This window comes from Pinus tabuliformis, chromosome 2_1 (assembly GCF_031772625.1).
Source record: "Pinus tabuliformis cultivar Carrire ecotype Pingquan chromosome 2_1, CPIR1, whole genome shotgun sequence".
NCBI lineage: Eukaryota > Viridiplantae > Streptophyta > Pinopsida > Pinales > Pinaceae > Pinus > Pinus tabuliformis.
In genome coordinates this window covers 387,214,343-387,236,037 of record NC_142299.1, presented here as the reverse complement: position 1 = coordinate 387,236,037, position 21,695 = coordinate 387,214,343, and positions in this window count along the sequence as shown.

Sequence of the window (21,695 nt, the reverse complement as noted above, 5' to 3'; positions counted from 1 at the left end):
TACAAAATGTATGCCAATGAGAAACCGACCTTCTTCTTTTCACCACCATGATTCTTTAAGATGCCATACCAACCTAGCTTATTTATAGAAAATGGGCTAGAAAGATTATCATGATAAACAAGACTAGAAAAGTTGATATTCTAATTCTAGTTAAGATTTGAAGGAGCCAAATTTAACCACTAGTAGGCCATTGCATTGTGTTATAACCAGACTATTAGGAGTAAAAGGAATTCCATTCTATTTGAGTGCATTTTGTTCCATAAATGAACAGAGTAACTAAGACTATATATGGAGAGAGAAAAAAGAGAGGATTTATGCACTGTAACAACCCATGGGCCATAGGTCTCACTTCTTTTTACTTACATCCATTTTCCATTCAAGGAAAGAGAGAAGAGCAATCTCACCTTCCAGTTGGGTTTTCTTCTGAAAGGGTTTCCCATGTTATATCTTGCGTCAATTGTATTTTTTGAGTTGTATTCCACTATTCTCTCTTTTCTGCATATTTTATCTCTACATGCATACACATAACACCATAATTAATGAATCCAAAAATATGAAAAATTAGCCCTCATAATGTAGATTTTCGATTTTAAGCATAATTTCATTGGATGTGTTGTGAGGAATTGTCTAGTGGAATATACATGATAGTTTATGGATCATATATTAGTTTGGAATTTCAATGTTTGATGGAATGGTTGGGATTTTGTTCCTATCCCTTTTGAGTTTTCTGCTCTATTTTCTCAACTAGCTACCCTTATTAAAGGTTGTGCACCTAGAAGGAATTATTATATATATTATGGAGGGTGGGGATCACCCACTCTTATAGTGAATAAGGGCTTAGAGATTAATTAGCAAAAAAACCATTCCTCCTAGGTCCTCTATTTGGAACACGATATGGAGCCTAGACATAATTCCCTAAATTAACATATTTTTTTGGGCCTTGGTACATAGAAAAAAATTGATTGTAGAAAATCTAGTAAAGAGATGAACTAACAATCCTTCTGGATGTGTCTTATGTGTGGACGATGTCGAACCACGATTGTTTATTCACCAAGTGTCATTTCACCTCAAAATTATCATTGTTAACTTGAAAGGGATCAATCATTGTTTCTGACGGTTAGAATCTTAAAGGACCCTTTTTTAAATATGGGGACTCATGTTTATGGGTAATCTCTGAAACAAGCCATTATTGAAGTGAATATAGATGGCCCTCCCAAAATATATTTGCTAGAAAGTGTGGTTGGTTAGAAATAAAGTAATTCTTTAGTAGGAGGCTTCCAAACCTGAATAGTGGCAATTAGAGCTATTTCCTTATTAGTACAATATCTCAAAAAATAAAGGATTACATCTTATTTTAATCTAACAAATGATGGATCATGATGAAAAGATATAGTTGGAGTAATTTGGTACGAATAATCACAAATATAGTATTCAAGGGACACCAACTTTAAAAAAAAACAAGTTGGAAACTTTGTATGACCTTGAAATAATTTCATCTCTAGATATTTGAGAAAAAATCATATATATATGGTGCTTCAAAATATAATCTATGGGTGGAAATGGTTGTGGTGGGGGGCTATGTTATTTATAGCCTCATAAGAAATTAATTAGTTGCTTTCTTTTGGATCCTAGGCCTTTTTCCCAACAATTTGGATGAAGCATATGGATTATTATGAGGATTGAAAATTGCTAAAGCCCGCAACATACAAACATTAGTAGTGAGGGATGAGGGAGGATTTATTAATAATCCTTAGGCATTTGATTATCCATCTCACTAGATGTTAAGTTTGCATTGGTTCTAAGTAGGATCAAGAATATTGCCATCTCGTTTGATAATATAAGTTACTTTCATGTTTTAAGAAACAACAATTTCAAAGTGGATATATTAGGGTCCCAAGCCACAACAAAGAAACTTGATACCTTAATCATCAACATGATGCCACCTTAAAAGATATCCCTAAATCAATTAACATGACAGTTAGCATCATTGAAAATGCCTATCTATATGGAAGTGGTTTAAAGTGAGAGAGAGGGGATGATGAAACCCTCCATTATTGATCACTTGTTATCCTCCTCTAGGAAAACCCCAAAATATTAGAAATATATGATGGAATAATGCGAGATATTTTTGGCTAGAATTTCATGCTAAAATGGAATCTGTCTCAATATTTCTCTGCTTCTCTAGCTTCTTAGTATCAAGTATTGAATTCTCCATAGTTTAGGACCTTCATTGGTTTCTATTTCCTATAGATGAATGCTCTAGCTTTCTATTTCTTGGCTTCCCTAGAATCCTAGGAGTGATTCTTTTTCTTTTTCCCTCCCACTCCCTATGAATTATCTATTCTAGTCCTTTGTTACTCTTGTGCAATACTCCTTAACAATTGGCTTGAATTTGATTTCTTCGTGCTATGGTTTTTTTTTTTTATGTGAATTAGGTTGGAGGAGGGCGCACTCTTATAAAAGGAATTTCCTCACTAGAAAAGGTTTGTATTATTGTCCCTTTTGTTTAAATTATGGAATATATAAAATTAATGGAAATCTAAAGAAACTTTAAGAGGCATGGCATGATAAATATTTCAAGGATTTGCAAGAGAATTTTGAAGCTTGGGCAGTGACTTTCAATTTACATGAAGAATTGATCATGAGCATCCTATTAACTCAAACAAAAGGAATTTTGACATGGAGATTGTATTGTTTTCTCTTAATACGATTGTAGCTCACTATGGTTGAAAAGTGATAGAATTACAAATTTAGCTCATAAGTTAAGATTAAAAATCTCAATTGAAAAAAATGTTTCATTGTTACTACAAATGTGAACACCATAAAAACCATTTAGGGTGATAAATTGTTCCTCTATTTCATGTTTTACAATATAATGTATTACATTTGACGGGGAATTTATCTTTAAATTGAATTAATAAACATATAAAAGTTCAATACTTACCATAAGAATCTCACACATAAATTATTAAAGTTTTAATAAAACTAAAAATAAACATATTTATGTGAGCGTAAAAAATAATTGCAAGTATATGTAGCTATAAATATTATTAGAGTTTTAATAAATTTAAAAATAAAATAATTTTGTATATGGGAATGTAAAATGTATATAAATATAAATGATATTATTAAGAATTAGTATAGATTCATCTTAACTCTAAATCTACAAACTTTTCCTCAAGTTTTTCTTTCAAAAATAGGTTTGCATCTTGAGAGCGATGCTTGCTAGATCTCAAGTTAAGATGAATTTATGCTAGTTTAACTTTAAAAAATCAAGTTTCTTAACACCCTAGCCTTGGAGAGACCTTTAGCCGTTCATTAGGGAGGAAACCTAACAGTAGAAGTTATGTTAATTTAGGATTTTTTTTCCTTACAAGGTCACCCTTGGTTTATATGAGGGACTTGTATTGCCACTGTGCATTATTCTATGTGAAAGAAATAGAAGACACTGTGTGAGAATGAAGAGGAAATTACAACATATTTGTTGTAGGTTGTATCCCTTCATTTTGCTGGATAATATAAAAGGAAGGATTAACTGTTTCTCTGTGAAAATAACTCAATTGGTGAATGACGTGTATATCTGTGTCTCTCTTGCTTTATGGTTTTCTCTGTTTGTGTTTCTGTAATATTTTATGTGTTCCATTTCTTTGTTCTTTATTTTTAACAAAATCTTAATCCTTGATTTGTGAATACTACTATGAATATTCTAGTATATTCCATATAGAATAAATCTTTACCATACAGCTAATAATTAATAATAATCTTAATCTTTGATTTGTGAATACTACTATGAATATTCTAGTATATGCCATAGAGACTAACTAATAATTACTGACGATTAACTTACAATTCTTAAAGGCCTATTCTAAAATAGACACGTCTATTGGCATAATTAGGTGGATGGAAGAGATTTAACCTCTAGAAAATATTTTAAAATATTCATAGTAGTTTTCATAAAGCAAAGATTGAGTTTTATATCAAAAGTAGTTATGTCCTTTCTCTCCTTTTAATTAAATTTATTAATTAAAAAATGTCATATGAACAAATGTCTTATTAATATGAGTTCATATTTTTGCGACATGTTGTATTAGTAAGTCATGGTATTGTAAGAAAGCTTTTACAAGTTAAGAATCTCCATGGTAAAATTGGAATGAATTTGGGTGATTAAAAATATTGTTAAGAGTTATTATATATATGTTTAACTCATATTTTATTTCTTTTTATAATTAATAACAATAATAGTAATTTATAATAAAATTATAATTTATTAGATTTTTATGATTTTTTTATATCAATCATACAAGTTTAAAACAATTTTTTTAATGATTTTTTTAATATTAGTAATGTGAGATGTATTATGAGGTATTTGTTCTCATTTAATTTATATGACTATATTAGTATAATCATTAATAAAATATATTGACATATTTTTGTCTTTTCTTTTATATAATAAATAAAATTTCAAATATTAATTTTACTCATATTTATCTTTATAACAAAATCATCAAATAACATCATGATAATTTAATAAATGATAAATAATTTCAAATAATAAATGTTATTTAAAACCAAGGAAAAATTACATAACCAATGTATATGAACCAAGTAATTTAGTTACTCATAATATTCACAATGTGCAGTAATTCAACTACTCATAATATTCACAATCTGCTATCCATCAATAAAATAACATAAATCATTAAATAACAAATGACATCATGATAATTTAATAAATAATAAATAACCAGAATTCAGGTGCACTTAGACACCCGTGAAGGATTGGTGGAGTGCTAACGACTACAGATGGGTGAGATCATCAGGTGGCAGATATTAGATTATGAGAGCATCCCTTTTCGTTGTAGGTGGTGTCATGAGGTTGGTCACCTATACAAAGACTGTCCTCTGATTACAGGGAAACAGTCGGAACCCCCGAGATCTTTTGTTTTTGCGAGCACCCAAACAAATGAGGTAGAGGTTTCATCTCTGGTGGTCCTTTCGGGAGTATCTTTGCTGAGCCAGGGAGATTAAGAGGTGGTGCCTTTACAGAGGGACTCCGGGACCTCTGCAGCACCGATGCCAGATCACATGCTAGAGACACTGCACCTTTTTTAGGTATGGAACCAAATTATAACAAATCCGCCATCATTTTTGTGTCATGCCTACAAAATGATGAAAGATATGCTTTACAACAATTTGCATTTGTCAGACAAGAGCTAGAGACCGGCCTCAAATATCTTGGGTTCAAGCTGAAGCCAAATGGTTACCACATTGCTGATTGGTCTTGGCTTATTGCAAAAATCGAAAGCTGCATAAACATCTCGCAACAACGATGGCTCTCCAGGGCTGGTAGGCTTACCTTGATAAAATCGATACTAGAGGCCATACCGGTTTACTGGATGACTCTTGCATGGATTCCAAAAGGTATTCTCAATAGGATCCAAATATTTGTTGTAAGTTCCTATGGCGGGGACAAAACGTGGGGCAGACTTTTGCTTGGGTTCATTGGGACAAGATTGGGAAACCCAAAAAATGTGGTGGATGGGGTATAAAGGACCTCCAAAATTTTGCAAAGGCACTGGCGGCCAAGATGAGTTGGCAAATTATCAAGCCTAAGAGTCTATGGAAAGAGGTGGTCTACTATAAGTACATCCATCCTCTATCAGTAATTGAATGGATATGTAGACCCTGTCAGTCTCTACCCGGTGCATCAATCATATGGAAGGCCATTACTCATTCTTTAAGTATCATCAAGGATGGCTTGGTGTGGCATATTGGGAATGATGAACAAGTAATATTAGGCACTGATACCTGGTCGGGATGTGGAAATGCACACATTTACCCGTGGGTTTTGAGACAATTTCTTTCAGGGACCGGTATTATCCAGATTGCACATATTGTTGAGGTTGGACGCCCATCTTGGGTTGTGCAGAAATGGTTGAACTCTAGGGTCCTTGGCATTTTGGATAGATGGAGTAGGGTCTGGCATCAGTTCATAGGTGCTTTGGAGGAATCCCACATTAGAATAACAATGCGAGATGATGAGATCATTTGGGCCTCTACTCCCCATGGTCGTTATTCCCCAAAAGATGGATATGCGACCCTTATGAATGCACAAGATATGGGAAATACCTACTGGTGGTGGCGCCACTTATGGAAGCTAAAAGCTCCACACAAAACACGGCTATTCATGTGGTGTATCCTCTCGAACAAGGTTCCCACAGAGTTAAACCTTATGAAATGTGCTTTCTAGGGTCCTTCCAGATGCTACCTTTGCCAAATCGATGTCGAGGATACTGATAATTTATTTCTCCACTATTCAGTTACTGCACAAGTTTGGTCTTACATTACAATCACCCTCAACATAAAAAAATGGGAGGGCCAAAACATCGTTGATGTATGGCACCATTGGTGGTCTGAGGTTGCCACACAAAAAGCTAGGAATCTTCCTTTGATTGTCAGCTAGGGTATTTGGTTAAATAGGAATTTTCATATCTTTCAAGATGCTCAGACCCATTGGCCTATAACTTGTAACAATATTGTGGCCACTTACAACTTGATACTTGATGATCTAGATAGCCAACATACTAGGGTCATCACACCTAAGAGTATTGACAAAAGCTCTCCTTGGGCTTTCTTTGATGGTTTGGCTCAGGTTGTGGGCTATGGGGGAGGCGGGACAACTATTCTCCACATAAATGAGCACCTTTTTTTACAAAATCAAAGTGGGATTAGGGAGGGGAAGAAATAAATATGTTGAGCTTAGTAGTCGAAGACACCTTCTCTATTTTGCACTGGAACAAAATGGTCATAGGATACAGATTTTTGGGGATTCACAACTTGTTATAGATTGGATCAACACTGCATATCATTGTTACTTGCACACACTCACGTATTTACTAGATGATGTCATCACTCTAAAATCACAATTTGATTTTATTATATGCTCTCACATATACAGGAAAAGGAATGAGATCATTGATCATCATTCCAAAGAGGTCGGGCAGCTGAACAAGGGGCACTAGATGATACAAGAATTCATCGAACTGGATAGAAATCTTTCGGAATGATCCACATGATCATTCCATACTTTTTTGCTTTTTGTTATTTTCACTAGACTTGTTATGGACTTATGTTAATACAGTTATTTACTTTTTATAAAAATATTATGCTGATATCTATAAATATTAAATGATGACTATTCTAACTACGAGTAACTACATTTCATACATACTAAAAATACATGTAATTTTCTTAATTTCTTAATAAAAATTACACCTTTTTCCCGCGAAAAAAAATATCCATCCATAAAATAACATAAATCATCCGATAACAAAGACATCGTAATAAATAACATCAAATAACAAATTCCATTTAAAATGGAAAAAAATACATAACCAATGCATATGAACCACGTAGTTCGGCTATTCTTTGTATTCACAACTGCTCTCGATATAGATATAGATCCAGATGTCGAATCAGATATGTTACGTGACCCGAATTGCTAAAACGAGTCCTTAACATTATACAAGTAAAATTACAAACCATTTATTCGCAGGTCTGTTCATTCTGTCACTCTCAAATGGATAGCTAGAATGGCATTTTATAACAACTCGCAAAGTTGTTACAGCGTGCATCTGACCTTACAACTGGTCATACAACGTACAGTAATTCAGAAAACTACTTTCTTTTCATTTGAGGAGGTCGCAAGGAACGGACACAGTAGATTTCCATCAAAAGCCGCGTTCAGCTGCTGGGGTTTGGCATCACCCAATTCGTCTATTTGGTGGCCATTGGGATAATTTTCTGGTTTATATTCACTGTATCTCAATTTCAGCACCTTCTTCTCATCCTCAGCCTCCAATGAAATCTTCTCCATTGACCAACTGAGCGGCCTCGGTGGAAGAAACCACCCCACAAAACTGCCCAAGAAGAACTTGAGACCGCCCTGCACAATCCATACCAACCAGTAGGGCGGGCGCGGGTAATCCATGACATCTAGAAGCCTCTCCTCAAACAAGCAAAATATGATCCGTCTGGCCGTTGGACGGAGGATTGGCATTTCCTATTTCCACCTCCATAGCAAAGTTAATGCTATGTCCTTACCCCCTCTGACAGCGGCAGACGGCCTCCTTGACGTCATGGCGCCCTTACATGCTCGATCATGGATCATGGCATGCATCCCTCTCTGGCGATTAGAGGTTACATTGTTTCCGGCAGATCCTCTCGTGGGATTTCCCGTCAGTCGGTTGCCTCCGCCTTGACTGCCACCACCAGACCGTACACTCATTTGAATTTGGAAACCCGCCGAAACAAGAACTTGAACCCAGCCATTCATTATTCTAAATTGGTTTGAAATTTGAAATTGAAACCGCGCCATCTCAAGAATTCGGCGGTACATTTTCATTCAAGAAAGTTGAAGCTTCAGTCCAAAGACACCTTCGCCGAACACATCAGGGGCCTGCTGAGCATTGTCCTGCAGGACGTGTAGCTGAAGCTTTCTTGCTCCTCAGCTCCCGGCATGGTACTGCAAAATATACACATTGGAAGCTGCCAAACCAAGGTTTTGGATGAATTCTGCACCGCCAAATTGGGGGATCTTTATGCCTAAGAAGACAAAGACATCATCATTGAGATTTTAAAATCTCACCCATCAAATATCGTTGAGCAAAAATGCTCCTTTAAGGATCCAGTATCGCAGCAAAAAATGTATGCCAAAGAACAGATTCTGATCATGCCTTGGGTTAACAGCATCCGCGGATGCCCCATGTCCATCAGCCTCGAGGTCGAGAAGCGCAAGAATAGAGTGCACACTGAGCAAGCCATCACCGAGACTCATCAGACAACCAACTGCTAGTTTTTCCTTAACTCGACAAATTATTTTTATGGGATTTGTGATTTTTCTATGTTTAGAAAATATTTACAAGAATGTAAGCATTTCAGAGGTAAGTCGCTGCTCCTCCTCCGTTGTAGTAATGTACTGGAGGAGTGACTTGAAGACCTGTAGCCTGTCATCGATGCAAACAAGTAGTGATCAATATGTGATGATATTTACAGTCAAGCTTCACAAAAGCTTGATGGCTGGTTTTTGGGTATTTTTTATTTCTCCCCAATGAAAACTATACGAATCTTAAATTTCTATTGTGGAGGTGTATCATGTATTTGTATATGTAGGGAACGCCGCTATAACTTCAACCACTATAAATATCTCTCTTATAAAAACACTTATTTGAAAAAAAATCATAAAAAAGCAGAAAAACTTTGATGTACATCTTCATTTTGGTGGTCACGTTAACCTGGATTTATATTATTTTTTTTATATTTATTTCTTTCATTTAGATTGAATGTTGTGGTGAATATATATATATATATATATATATATATCTCAGATCAGATGTTTGCTAGAAATAGAACTGTCAAGCGGAGACATAATTCTATAACATCTGATTTTCAATCAACATAAGGTGTTACGTTAGAAATAAAGTTTTGATACGAGGAAAATTTATTTTAATATTTATAATTATTTTAAAACAAGTAAAAAAAATCAAGATAATCTCTGATGGAAAGTTTTGATTATTAAAAAGGTACTCACTTGAAAGTGTTACTGTTTCATATGGAAATTTTGATATTTTAAAAATTATTCTAATATAATTACTTAAAGAAGAGTAAGAAAATGTTAATTAAAAAAATTATTTTTTTTATTATTGATTTATTTTGTTACTATGAAATATCAATATGTATTAATATATCATTGTATATTAAAATGAAAAATTATTTTCTTTAGATGTTTAGAGAAAAATGTTATAAAACTTATTTTAATATTTATATTATTAAAACAAGATATGAAATAATTACAACAAATTGTTGTCGGTTCAGAGAGTTGTCTTTTTCAATTATTTTGTTATTTAGTTAATAATTAGTCATTAGTCATTCACTTAATTAGAATCATTATTTTATATTGTGAAGACAAATTTTTCTTATCAATATCAATTTAAAATGTTAGATAAAATTGTTTTATATTACAAAATATTTTTTCCATAATAAATATATTTATCTTATTTAATAAGTATATAGATAAATTTATGAGAAAAGTATTATAAAGTTTTACAAGAATACTATAAAGCAATGTTAGGTATTCTAGAAAATTTCAAATCTTTTATGTTCACTTAGGCTCTTTTTCTTGAAGGATGACCTTATACATGGAGACAAGTATCTTTTAGATATCATGTACGTAAATAGATCTAACACCAAATTGTTATGTTCTCCTAATTGAATACTTGACTTTATTTATTTATTATTACTGTTTTTTAATTCGAGAATAATTTTATAAAGACATTTAGTAAGGTTTGTCTCAACATAAACACTAGCTTTATGTGCACAATCTAACCACCGCTCTCTCAATCTCACCATAGCTCTCTCAAGACATGATTTTATGTAGGTATCCAAAGTATTCCCACTGTTAAATATAAAATTGATAAATACTAGAAATGTAATGGCCAAATGGGGAGGAAAAATCAAATTGACATTCTAATAATTGACATAGAGTTAGAATTAAATTATGTAAACCAAGGGTTTATTAAAATTTTTGTTGTGTGTGGAGCATGATTTTTCAGAGGTCTTTGTTTCAGCCTGATGTATACCCCAGGAAGTTTGTACACCCCTCCACGTTGGGGGGTGCAGGGGGGACTTATCCCCCCGCGGGGGTCTGGCGGGGTCGATCGCCCTCAGCTGGGGGGTCCGGGGGCCAGCAGTCCCCCGGCGGGGGCTCGGGGGCAGCGCCCCCGAAGCTAAAGACAAATGTAAAATTGCCTTGTAAAAGTATAGTAATTTCTAGTCAATCTGAGCCGTTCATTAGGCGGATGATCTGACGGTAGAACTTATGTTTAGTTTAGGGTTTTTTTGCCCTAGAAGGCAACCCCTCTCTTTGTATGAGGGCATTGTATTGGAGGCTGAGATATAGATGTGTATTCTGTGAGCGAGAAAAAAAAGAGGTGAGATTGTGAGAGAAAATAGAGGATATTACAGCGGATTTGCTGTAGGTTGTGTCTCTTCATTTTGCTGGATAATAGAAAGGAAGGACTGGCTGTTCGGGGTGGACGTAGCCCAAACTAGGTGAACCACGTATATCTGTGTCTCTCTTGTTTTGTGCGTTTTCTGTGTTTATATTTCTGCAATATTTTATGTGTTCCATTGCTCCATAATATATAATTTTCTAACAACTGGTATCAGAGCCGAAGGTCTATTTGGCTGATAAACTGGTAGGAAAGAAGGGTTCCTGGTTCGAGTGGGAGCAATGGCGGAAGAGGGTAAGTTTAGGGTCGAGAAATTTAACGGCCGAAACTTCTTGCTGTGGAATATGCAGATGGAAGATTATCTGTATCAGAAAGATATATACCTACCATTGGGCAGAAAAACAAAGATGCCGATGGTTATGAAAGATGAAGAATGGAACCTTCTCGATAGAAAGACACTCGGAACAATACGGTTGTGCCTTGCTGCGTCAGTTGCCTTCAACATTTTGAAGGAAACCACGACAAAGGGTTTGATGCAGACGTTGTCGAAAATATATGAAAAACCCTCGGCCTCAAACAAGGTATTTCTTATGAAACGGTTATTTAATATGAATATGTCGGAAGGTGGATCTGTTGCAAACCATTTAAATGATTTTAATACAGTTACAAGTCAGTTAAGTTCTGTAGGGGTAAACTTTGACGATGAAGTTAGAGCTCTGTTATTCTTGTGCTCATTACCAGAAAGTTGGAATGGTTTGGTAATGGCCATTAGTAACTCCGTTTCTGGATCTAGTACTTTAAAGTTTGATGATGTTGTCGGTGATACGACGGAAAAGCCCCGGTGAGACATCGGGAAATGCTTTGAGTGCAGAGTCTAGAGGAAGAAAAATGGAAAGAGGAAAGAGCTCAGGATATCGCAGTAAATCAAGGAAAGGAAGATCCAAGTCCAGATCGGGGATAGTGTGCTGGAAATGTGGAAAGAAAGGACACCTAAAGAAAGACTGTAGATCTCGGAAGGGAAAAGAAGGAGATGCACAGCAAGAAAACAATCATGAAGCAAATGTGACAGGTGAGGTGTTACAAGATGCTTTTGTAGAAATTTTTAATAATATGACACATATTCAATGGAGATTATCCTGATCATGTACTATTGCGGAACACATACACAATACATAAACTCCTCTACGTTGATCATCAATTTACAGAAGCAGAAACATTCACAGGCGCACATAGAAGCATCAATCAAACTCATTAACACAGTATGTATCCCGGGGAAAGCATCTCGCTAAAAACCCCAACTATCTGTATATTATATTGATTGAATCATGTAACATTACAAAGTACAATGCTTATCACAAGCAATCCAGTGCCAGCTCCACCTGTTACACACAATATAGCTCAGATCTGATCTCCAAATCTATTCCACTGCTTGCCTGCCTCCACTGCTCAATACTTGCTCAAGAACTGATGAGAATGGCTTACCAAACTCGTATTTCACCTCAAAATAATCACTCACACTTTGTTGGACGTGAGCAAAGGCTACAATACTGGGCAAATACGTGAGCAAACTCATTGGCATACTCAATCCCTTGATTGTGCAAGATCTGGTGCACAACTATAGTCATAACTGATAGCAATCTGATTCTCTACCACTTGTCCCTGCTGAACTGAACATGCACTGACATGCAACTGAGTTAACTAATATATTCTATAGTTGTATTATGAGTTAATAACTTGTGAATTAATTAATAACTAATTCACCCAACTCATCTCTAGTCTATTGATCAGTTAGACTAAATACAACCAGTTTAACAAAGCTAAACTGAACACAACTCCATCAACTGCACCTCCAGTCCACTAAACTCAACTCACTTGAGTTCTAACTGAAGTCCTGCATGCAAATATTAGTCATCCCATAGGAAACCACGTATTTCCCTCTGGGAAATGCATGTACCACATCCGTAGCTCATCTTGAAGTGCTCCAAGAGAATAAGATCAAGTTTATAGTCCAAATATTATTATGAGACAATAATATTTGACTTCTCTATTTTTGACAGCCAGTCTAAAAATAGACTTTGATCGCTCACACTGTGATCACTCACACTTTCATCAAAAATAGAAGTCCATCTATTTTTCCCAACTTCACCAATCATCCATAAACAACAACCTGCAATCCATAGACATGATCCATATGTCTAAAAATAGACATAGTCTAAATATAGACTTGTGCCAAAAATAGCCTGCGGGCCCACTTAGTGAAGGCGACTCCTTTCACTAAGCTCCATCATCTTGTTGCACTCTCAACAAGAATTTCTTGTTGCACACTTTTCAACACTCCCTCTCAACAAGAAATGCTTCCTCTCAAACCTGATCCTGTAACTCTGGAATGTTCTCCATGCAACACATATGGCCGGTCCACTTGCTCTGTCATCAAAGCCTCTGACTGGTATTGCCTCTGTCGACTGAAACTCTGCATCTTTGTGCTCTTCAGTATTGACTGCTCTAGCCCCTGTCACTTTGATCTCTGACTGCATCCGTGCTGCTGCTGGTTCTATCTCCCAGCATTGCATCCGCACTGCACCTCCCAACTGACCTCCCTGTTGGGATAGAAACACCCTCTGATACTGAAGCTCTACCTGTTGCTGACAAGTGCTCCCTCTCTGACATCTGTGCTACTGCAACATCTCCATGCATCTCGCACCATTTCACACCTCTCTGTGCCACCTAGCACTGTGCAAAACACTTGTGCCTCTCGCATTGCTACAGCCTGCTAGCTATGCGCTGTCCTGGGATTCCCTGCACTGTCACTCTCTATGCCGCTCCATCCACATCTGTCTCTACCCAATCAGTCAGTTCCTGCTACTACACATCTGGGGCTCCCGTAGCAAGGTCTCATCCAAGAGGTTGGGTACCTCAAGGATCATGCCCCTCCTCCTTGGGATGATCAATCCACATCACCCCACCTCCTACCTGGAGGTATGGCTACATGCGATCCCTCTGCCCACCTGGCTTGAAGTTTCCCCCTACTAGAGGTCTCTGGATGAGTAGATGTCTCTACTCGATCTCCTCTCAGCTTCCCCTGTTGTGGCTCCTCCACAATCTCCTGAAGCTGCTGAACCAATCGTGGCTCCTCCATAATTGTCTGAGACTTCTTCTGGCTCTGCATGTTGAGAGGTAATATACGCTCCCTCTCAACCACCAAGTCTCCATCAGTTGCCTCGCTGCTCAAGGCTTTGCATGCATCTTGAACCTCAAGAGCATACAGGTTCTTGACCCGTGAACCAATCTGCTTCACTTGTCTAGTGATGATGTGTCTAAGGAAAACCTTTCCCTTACTAAAGACCACATCATAGCCTCTGTCTTCCAACATCGCGATCGACACCAAGTTTCTCTTTAGTCCTGGTACATACTTGACATCGGTCAAGGTAAGGCGAGCTCCATGCTCCCTCTGAAAAATAACCGTGCCTACACCTGAGACAAGATACTTCTCATCATTACCCATCCCTATGAGTATCTGGAGATATTTCTCCTCCAAAGTGCTGAACAAACTTTTGTCACCGGTCATGTGGAAAGAAGCTCCACTGTCAAGAAACCAACCACTTCCCACCATGGATGAAACCATGCATGCGAAGAGTGTGAAGTCCAACTCAAACTGTGAAGCAAGTGAGGCTGCCTCAGCTTCAGATCCTTCCCCAGATCCCTTCTTGGACTTCTTCTTTGGGCAATTAGTAGCATAATGACCCAACTCATGACAACGAAAGCATCTCACCTTCGCCTTGTCAACCTTCTTCCCATCATTGGAAGAACTGGATTCAGAAAGAGAAACCTTCCCCTTCCCCTTCTTCGCCTTACTCGCTAAGGCACAGTTCTCCTCATCCTGCATGGATGAAGAACCGTCTCTGGTGCTCCGTCTAATCTCCTCCTACACAAGTCTGACCATAATCGTTCCCATCCTGGCATTTTCTCCCTTCCATTCACCGAGTCCTGGTAGCTATGCCAACTCTTAGGAAGTTCAAGGAGTCCTAGACTCACCATCCTCATCCGACAGTCACCCCCACACTTCCCAGCTCATCCCGGCATTGGGTGAACTTTGTGAGATACTGGGGAATGCCATCTCCATTCTCACACTGAATGTTTTCTGAGTTTATCTCTTGCTTTGGAATTAAATTCGAATTCCACCAGCTCAAAACTCAACCGCTTCCGATCTAGAATTCATGAGAACAAAGTATTTCTTGTACAGATATTGACTGTCTGGGCATTCACTGGATATCTCACCTTCCAAAAGAAGGATGAATCCAGAGGCTACCTGGCCCGATTACAGACTCTTCCTGAAGAAATAAAATGTAAACACTTTCTGAATAATAGATCCGATGATCAATCCTCGCTTGATATCCTGTAAAAATCTCTTCTACAAATCAAGCTGCTCTGATACCATGTAGAAACTTTTTCTACAAATATCTAGCTCGCTCCGATACCATGTAGAAATTTTGAACAATATGACACATATTCAATGGAGATTATCCTGATCATGTACTATTGCGGAATACATACACAATACATAAACTCCTCTACGTTGATCATCAATTTACAGAAGCAGAAACATTCACAGGCTCACATAGAAGCATCAATCAAACTCATTAACACAGTATGTATCCCGGGGAAAGAATCTCGCTAAAAACCCCAACTATATGTATATTATATTAATTGAATCATGTAACATTACAAAGTACAATGCTTATCACAAGCAATCCAGTAACAGCTCCACCTGTTACACACAATACAGCTCAGATCTGATCTCCAAATCTATTCCACTGCTTGCCTGCCTCCACTGCTCAATACCTGCTCAAGAACTGATGAAAATGGCTTACCAAACTCGTATTTCACCTCAAAATAATCACTCACACTTTGTTGGACGTGAGCAAAGGCTACAATACTGGGAAAATACATGAGCAAACTCATTGGCATACTCAATCCCTTGATTGTGCAAGATCTGGTGCACAACTATAGTCACAACTGATAGCAATCTGATTCTCTACCACTTGTCCCTGCTGAACTGAACATGCACTGACATGCAACTGAGTTAACTAATGTATTCTATAGTTGTATTATGAGTTAATAACTTGTGAATTAATTAATAACTAATTCACCCAACTCATCTCTAGTCTATTGATCAGTTAGACTAAATACACCCAGTTTAACAAAGCTAAACTGAACACAACTCCATCAACTGCACCTCCAGTCCACTAAACTCAACTCACTTGAGTTCTAACTGAAGTCCTGCATGCAAATATTAGTCATCCCATAGGTAACCATGCATTTCCCTCTGGGATCTGCATGTACCACATCCGTAGCTCATCCTGAAGTGCTCCAAGAGAATAAGATCAAGTTTATAGTCCAAATATTATTATGAGACAATAATATTTGACTTTTCTATTTTTGACAACCAGTCTAAAAATAGACTTTGATCACTCACACTGTGATCACTCACACTTTCATAAAAAATAGAAGTCCATCTATTTTTCCCAACTTGACCAATCATCCATAAACAGCAACCTGCAATCCATAGACATGATCCATATTTCTAAAAATATACATAGTCTAAAAATAGACTTGCGCCAAAAATAGCCTGCGGGCCCACTTAGTGAAGGCGACTCTTTTCAATAAGCTCCATCATCTTGTTGCACTCTCAACAAGCATTTCTTGTTGCACACTTTTCAACAGCTTTGATTCTTTCTTTCGAAAATATTACTGATTCCTGGGTGGTAGATTCAGGGGCTTCATTCCATGCCACACCTGATAAGAAATACTTTCATGACTATGTTCAAGGAGATTTTGGACAAGTTCGTCTGGGTGATGATAAACCCTGTAAAATCGTTGGAATGGGTAAGGTTCTTGTAAAACAGCGGAATGGAAACCAATGGCTATTAAAGGAGGTAAGGCATGTTCCAGATCTAAAGAAAAATCTGATTTCAAGAGGGCAGTTAGGCGGTGAAGTTTGTGTGACAACTTTCACAGATAAAGCTTGGAAGGTCACCAAAGGAGCCCTGGTAATAGCAAAAGGCAAAAAGGTTGGTACATTGTATTTATGCAATGGTATTTCTAACTCTGTTAATGCTTTAACTTCCAAAGGAGGAGATGCAGCATTATGGCATCATAGGCTCGGACACATGAGTGAAAAGGGGATGAAGATTCTTCACTCAAGGAATTTGTTGCCGGGTTTGAAGAATGTTGATTTGGACTTCTGTGAGAATTGCATTTATGGAAAACAGAAGAGAGTCGGATTTCTCAGAGTTGGGAAAGAAAAGAAGAATGAAAAATTAGAGCTTGTGCATACAGATGTATGGGGACCTGCTCAGGTATCATCTCTCGGTGGCTCTCATTATTATGTTACTTTTATTTATGATGCAACTAGAAAAACTTGGATTTATTGTATTAAGAATAAATCTAATGTATTTGATACTTTCAAGAAATGGAAAGCTTTGGTTGAGATTGAGACAAGAAAGAAATTGAAGTGTCTTAGATCAGACAATGGAGCTGAATATTGCAGCAAAGAGTTTGATAGGTACTGTTCAAAGCATGGAATTCGCAGAGAGAAGACAGTTCCAAGAACACCACAAGAAAATGGTGTGTCAGAAAGGCTGAACAGAACAATCATGGAGCATGCAAGGTGCATGAGATTACATGTAGGATTGCCTTTACAGTTTTGGGCAGATGCTATAGATACTGTTGTTTATCTACTAAACAGAGGGCCTTCAAGTTCTTTGGATGGTGGTGTTCTGGAGGAAGCATGGACAGGTAAAAAGGTAAACTACTCCTTTTTAAAGCATTTGGGTTGTGAGGCCTTTGTCCATATTGATAAAGAAAATAGAACAAAGCTTGAGGCAAAGTCAAAGAAATGTACCTTTATTGGATATGGTGTTAATGATTTTGGTTATCACTTATATGATTACGAAAATCACAAAATCATTAGGAGCAGAGATGTAATATTCAATGAAAAGGTCTTGTATAAGAATCAGTTGCAGGAAAAGAAACAGGAAAAAGAAAACAAGGAATACGCAGTTCTTGATGAAATCACTGAAAAAGGAAAGGTGCCTGAAAATAATAATAATCAACAACCACAACAACAACAACAGGCACCCCAAACACCTGAAAGTGGTGTTAGAAGATCTACCAGGATAAGTAGACCCCGTGAATGATACTCTCCTTCATTATATTATTTATTGTTGACTGATTCTGGTGAACCCGAATGTTGTGAAGAAGCAATGCAGGTTGAAAGCAGGAAGAAGTGGGGGGTAGCCATGGAAGAAGAGATGGACTCCTTAATGCATAACCAGACTTGGGATTTAGTCAGGTTGCCTGCAGGAAAAACTACATTGAAGAATAAATGGGTTTATAGGCTGAAGGAAGAAGATGGAGGAAAACAGAGGTACAAATCTAGACTTGTGGTGAAGGGGTTTGCACAGAAGAAAGGTATTGATTTTGATGAAATATTTTCTCCTGTTGTTAAAATGACTTCAATCAGAACTATTTTAAGTCTTGTAGCCGCTGAAGATTTGCATCTTGAGCAGTTAGATGTAAAGACAACCTTTCTCCATGGGGATTTGGAGGAAGAGATATATATGCAGCAACCACAAGGATATGAGGTGAAAGGAAAGGAGAAACTAGTGTGCAGGTTGAAGAAGAGCTTGTATGGCTTAAAAAAGGCTCCAAGGCAGTGGTATCTAAAATTTGACAAGTTTATGTCTGAACAAGGTTATACTAGATGTCACTCGGATCATTATGTTTACCTGAAAAAACAAAATGATGGTAGCTATATTATATTGTTATTATATGTGGATGACATGCTTGTTGCAGGATCTAACATGTATGAAATAAATGTACTCAAAAGAAAATTGGAAAATTCATTTGCAATGAAGGATTTGGGATCTGTAAAACAAATCCTTGGTATGAAAATCACTAGAGACAAGAAAAATCGCAAATTAACATTGTCTCAGAATGAGTACATACAAAAGGTGTTGAAAAGATTTAATATGCACAATGCAAAACCAGTTAGTACACCTTTTGCTAGCCATTTCAAACTTAGTAAGGAAATGTGCCCAAAGACCCAAGAAGACATGGATTATATGTCTAAAGTTCCATATGCATCAGCAGTTGGAAGCTTAATGTATGCAATGGTCTGCACAAAGCCTGATATTGCACATGCAGTGGGAGTTGTAAGCAGGTACATGAACAATCCAGGAAAGGAACATTGGATGGCAGTGAAATGGATTCTCAGATATTTGAAAGGTACCACAAATCAAGCATTATGCTTTGGTGGTGCAAACATTTCTCTACAGGGATATGTTGATGCAGATATGGCAGGTGACAGGGATAACAGGAGGAGCACTACAGGATATGTATTTACTGTTGGTGGAACAACTGTCAATTGGATTTCAAAAATCCAAAGTGTTGTTGCAATTTCAACAACAGAAGCAGAGTATGTTGCTGCTACAGAGGCTAGTAAAGAAATGATTTGGTTATAAAGGTTTATGGGTGAATTGGGTAAGGAGCATGATATGGGCACGTTATACAGTGATAGCCAAAGTGCCATTCATCTTGCAAAGAACTCTGCATTTCATTCTAGGACTAAACACATACAGCTCAAGTACTATTTCATACGATCAGTGTTGGAAGATGGAAAGTTGAAGCTGGAAAAGATACACACTAGCCAGAATCCTGCAGATATGCTAACAAAAGTTGTAACCAAGGAGAAACTGAGAATATGCTCAGTTTCAATTGGTCTTCAAGGATGACGATGAAGATGAGAAACAACCAGGTCCAAAGAGGATTCATTGTCCAACAAATGAAGCAGCGGTGGAGTTTCTACAATCATTCTCCAAGTGGGAGATTGTTGTGTGTGGAGCATGATTGTTCAGAGGTCTTTGTTTCAGCCGGATGTATACCCCAGGAAGTTTGTACACCCCTCCACGCGGGGGGGTGCGGGGGGGACTTGGTCCCCCCGCGGGGGTCTGGGGGGGCCGATCCCCCCCAGCTGGGGGGTCCGGGGGCCAGCGGTCCCCCGGCGGGGGCTCGGGGACAGCGCCCCTGAAGCTAAAAACAAATGTAAAATTTCCTTGTAAAAGTATGGTAATTTCTAGTCAATTTGAGCCGTTCATTAGGCGGATGATCTGACGGTGGAAATTATGCTTAGTTTAGGGTTTTTTTGCCCTAGAAGGCAACCCCTCTCTTTGTATGAGGGCATTGTATTGGAGGCTGAGATATAGATGTGTATTCTGTGAGCGAGAAAAAAAAGAGGTGAGACTGTGAGAGAAAACAGAGGATATTACAGCGGATTTGTTGTAGGTTGTGTCTCTTCATTTTGCTGGATAATAGAAAGGAAGGACTGGCTGTTCAGGGTGGACGTAGCCCAAACTGGGTGAACCACATATATCTGTGTCTCTCTTGTTTTGTGCGTTTTCTGTGTTTATATTTCTGCAATATTTTATGTGTTCCATTGCTCTGTAATATATAATTTTCTAACAAGTTTTACTCCTACCAAAAAACATGGACCCTCCTCAAACACATTCTCATGATTATCATGATTATAGAACTAACCAATAAAAAAACCTTTCGAATAATGGAGGACCTCCCAATTGTTTGTCCAAGTTGAGTGGGTCCATTGGTACAAAGCCAATGAAGTAGGTGAATACCCATTAAATATGCAAAAACCACATCAATTTTAAACATTGAATGTAGATGGGGGTATCTTTCATGCTTAGATCTCCACTTTTCTCCTCTTCATCTTTGTCCACTATATGTGCACCAACAAAAGAGGGGATTAATGAGTTAAAGTGGACTATTTTTTTCCTAACCACATCTTTAGAAGACAAAGGTTTGGAGGTTGGAGGACCCCTAAAAATAGGCATTCGTCCACACAACAATAGCACCAAAAAGAGAGTTGAATATTTACCATGTAATAGGTATAGAATGGATTTTGATCCTCAAGTTGTTTTCCTTCATAGAGAAAACATTGAGCCACATGAATTCCTTGTGGTAGCTCCAATTTGGGCTTGATATCCACCACAAAATCAATAGAAGTTACCCATAGATAAATGATTTTCCTAGAAAGTGTTTATCATTGGCTAAAATATTATTGTGGCATTAGAAACTAGTGCCTTGTTAGTATCCTTGAGAGCAAGCTAAATTGGCATATATTTTTCATATAGGCATTGCATCAAACACTTTGAATATAAATGTTTCATGAATCCCTTTGCATGGATCTTGAATACCAAATTGTATTACCACCACCAACACCAAAAAAGTGTTGAGAAACCATGGCCTCCTTCTATCCATGAGCACCTTCACAAACCTTGGTAGAAGAAACCCTCCACTGAACAAGATGAGTACCTAGTACCAACCTCCTTGCAACTAAAAATTCATAAATGGTAACAACCTATGGAAAATATATTATGTCTCAACCTTTGACAAGACTTGTCCCGCTGTCACCTTTATGAGATAAATAATGATTGATACTATCCCCTTTTGTTGGAAAAACTTGACCCTGTACAAACCAATATGTAAGATCTCATTCATTTTAAAAACATTAGACACAATCTTAATTCATCGTAATAACCACCCCGCTATCACCACTAAGGCTCTCATCCTTTGAAAAAAGAATGGACTCATTATCAATCAATGGAAATACTC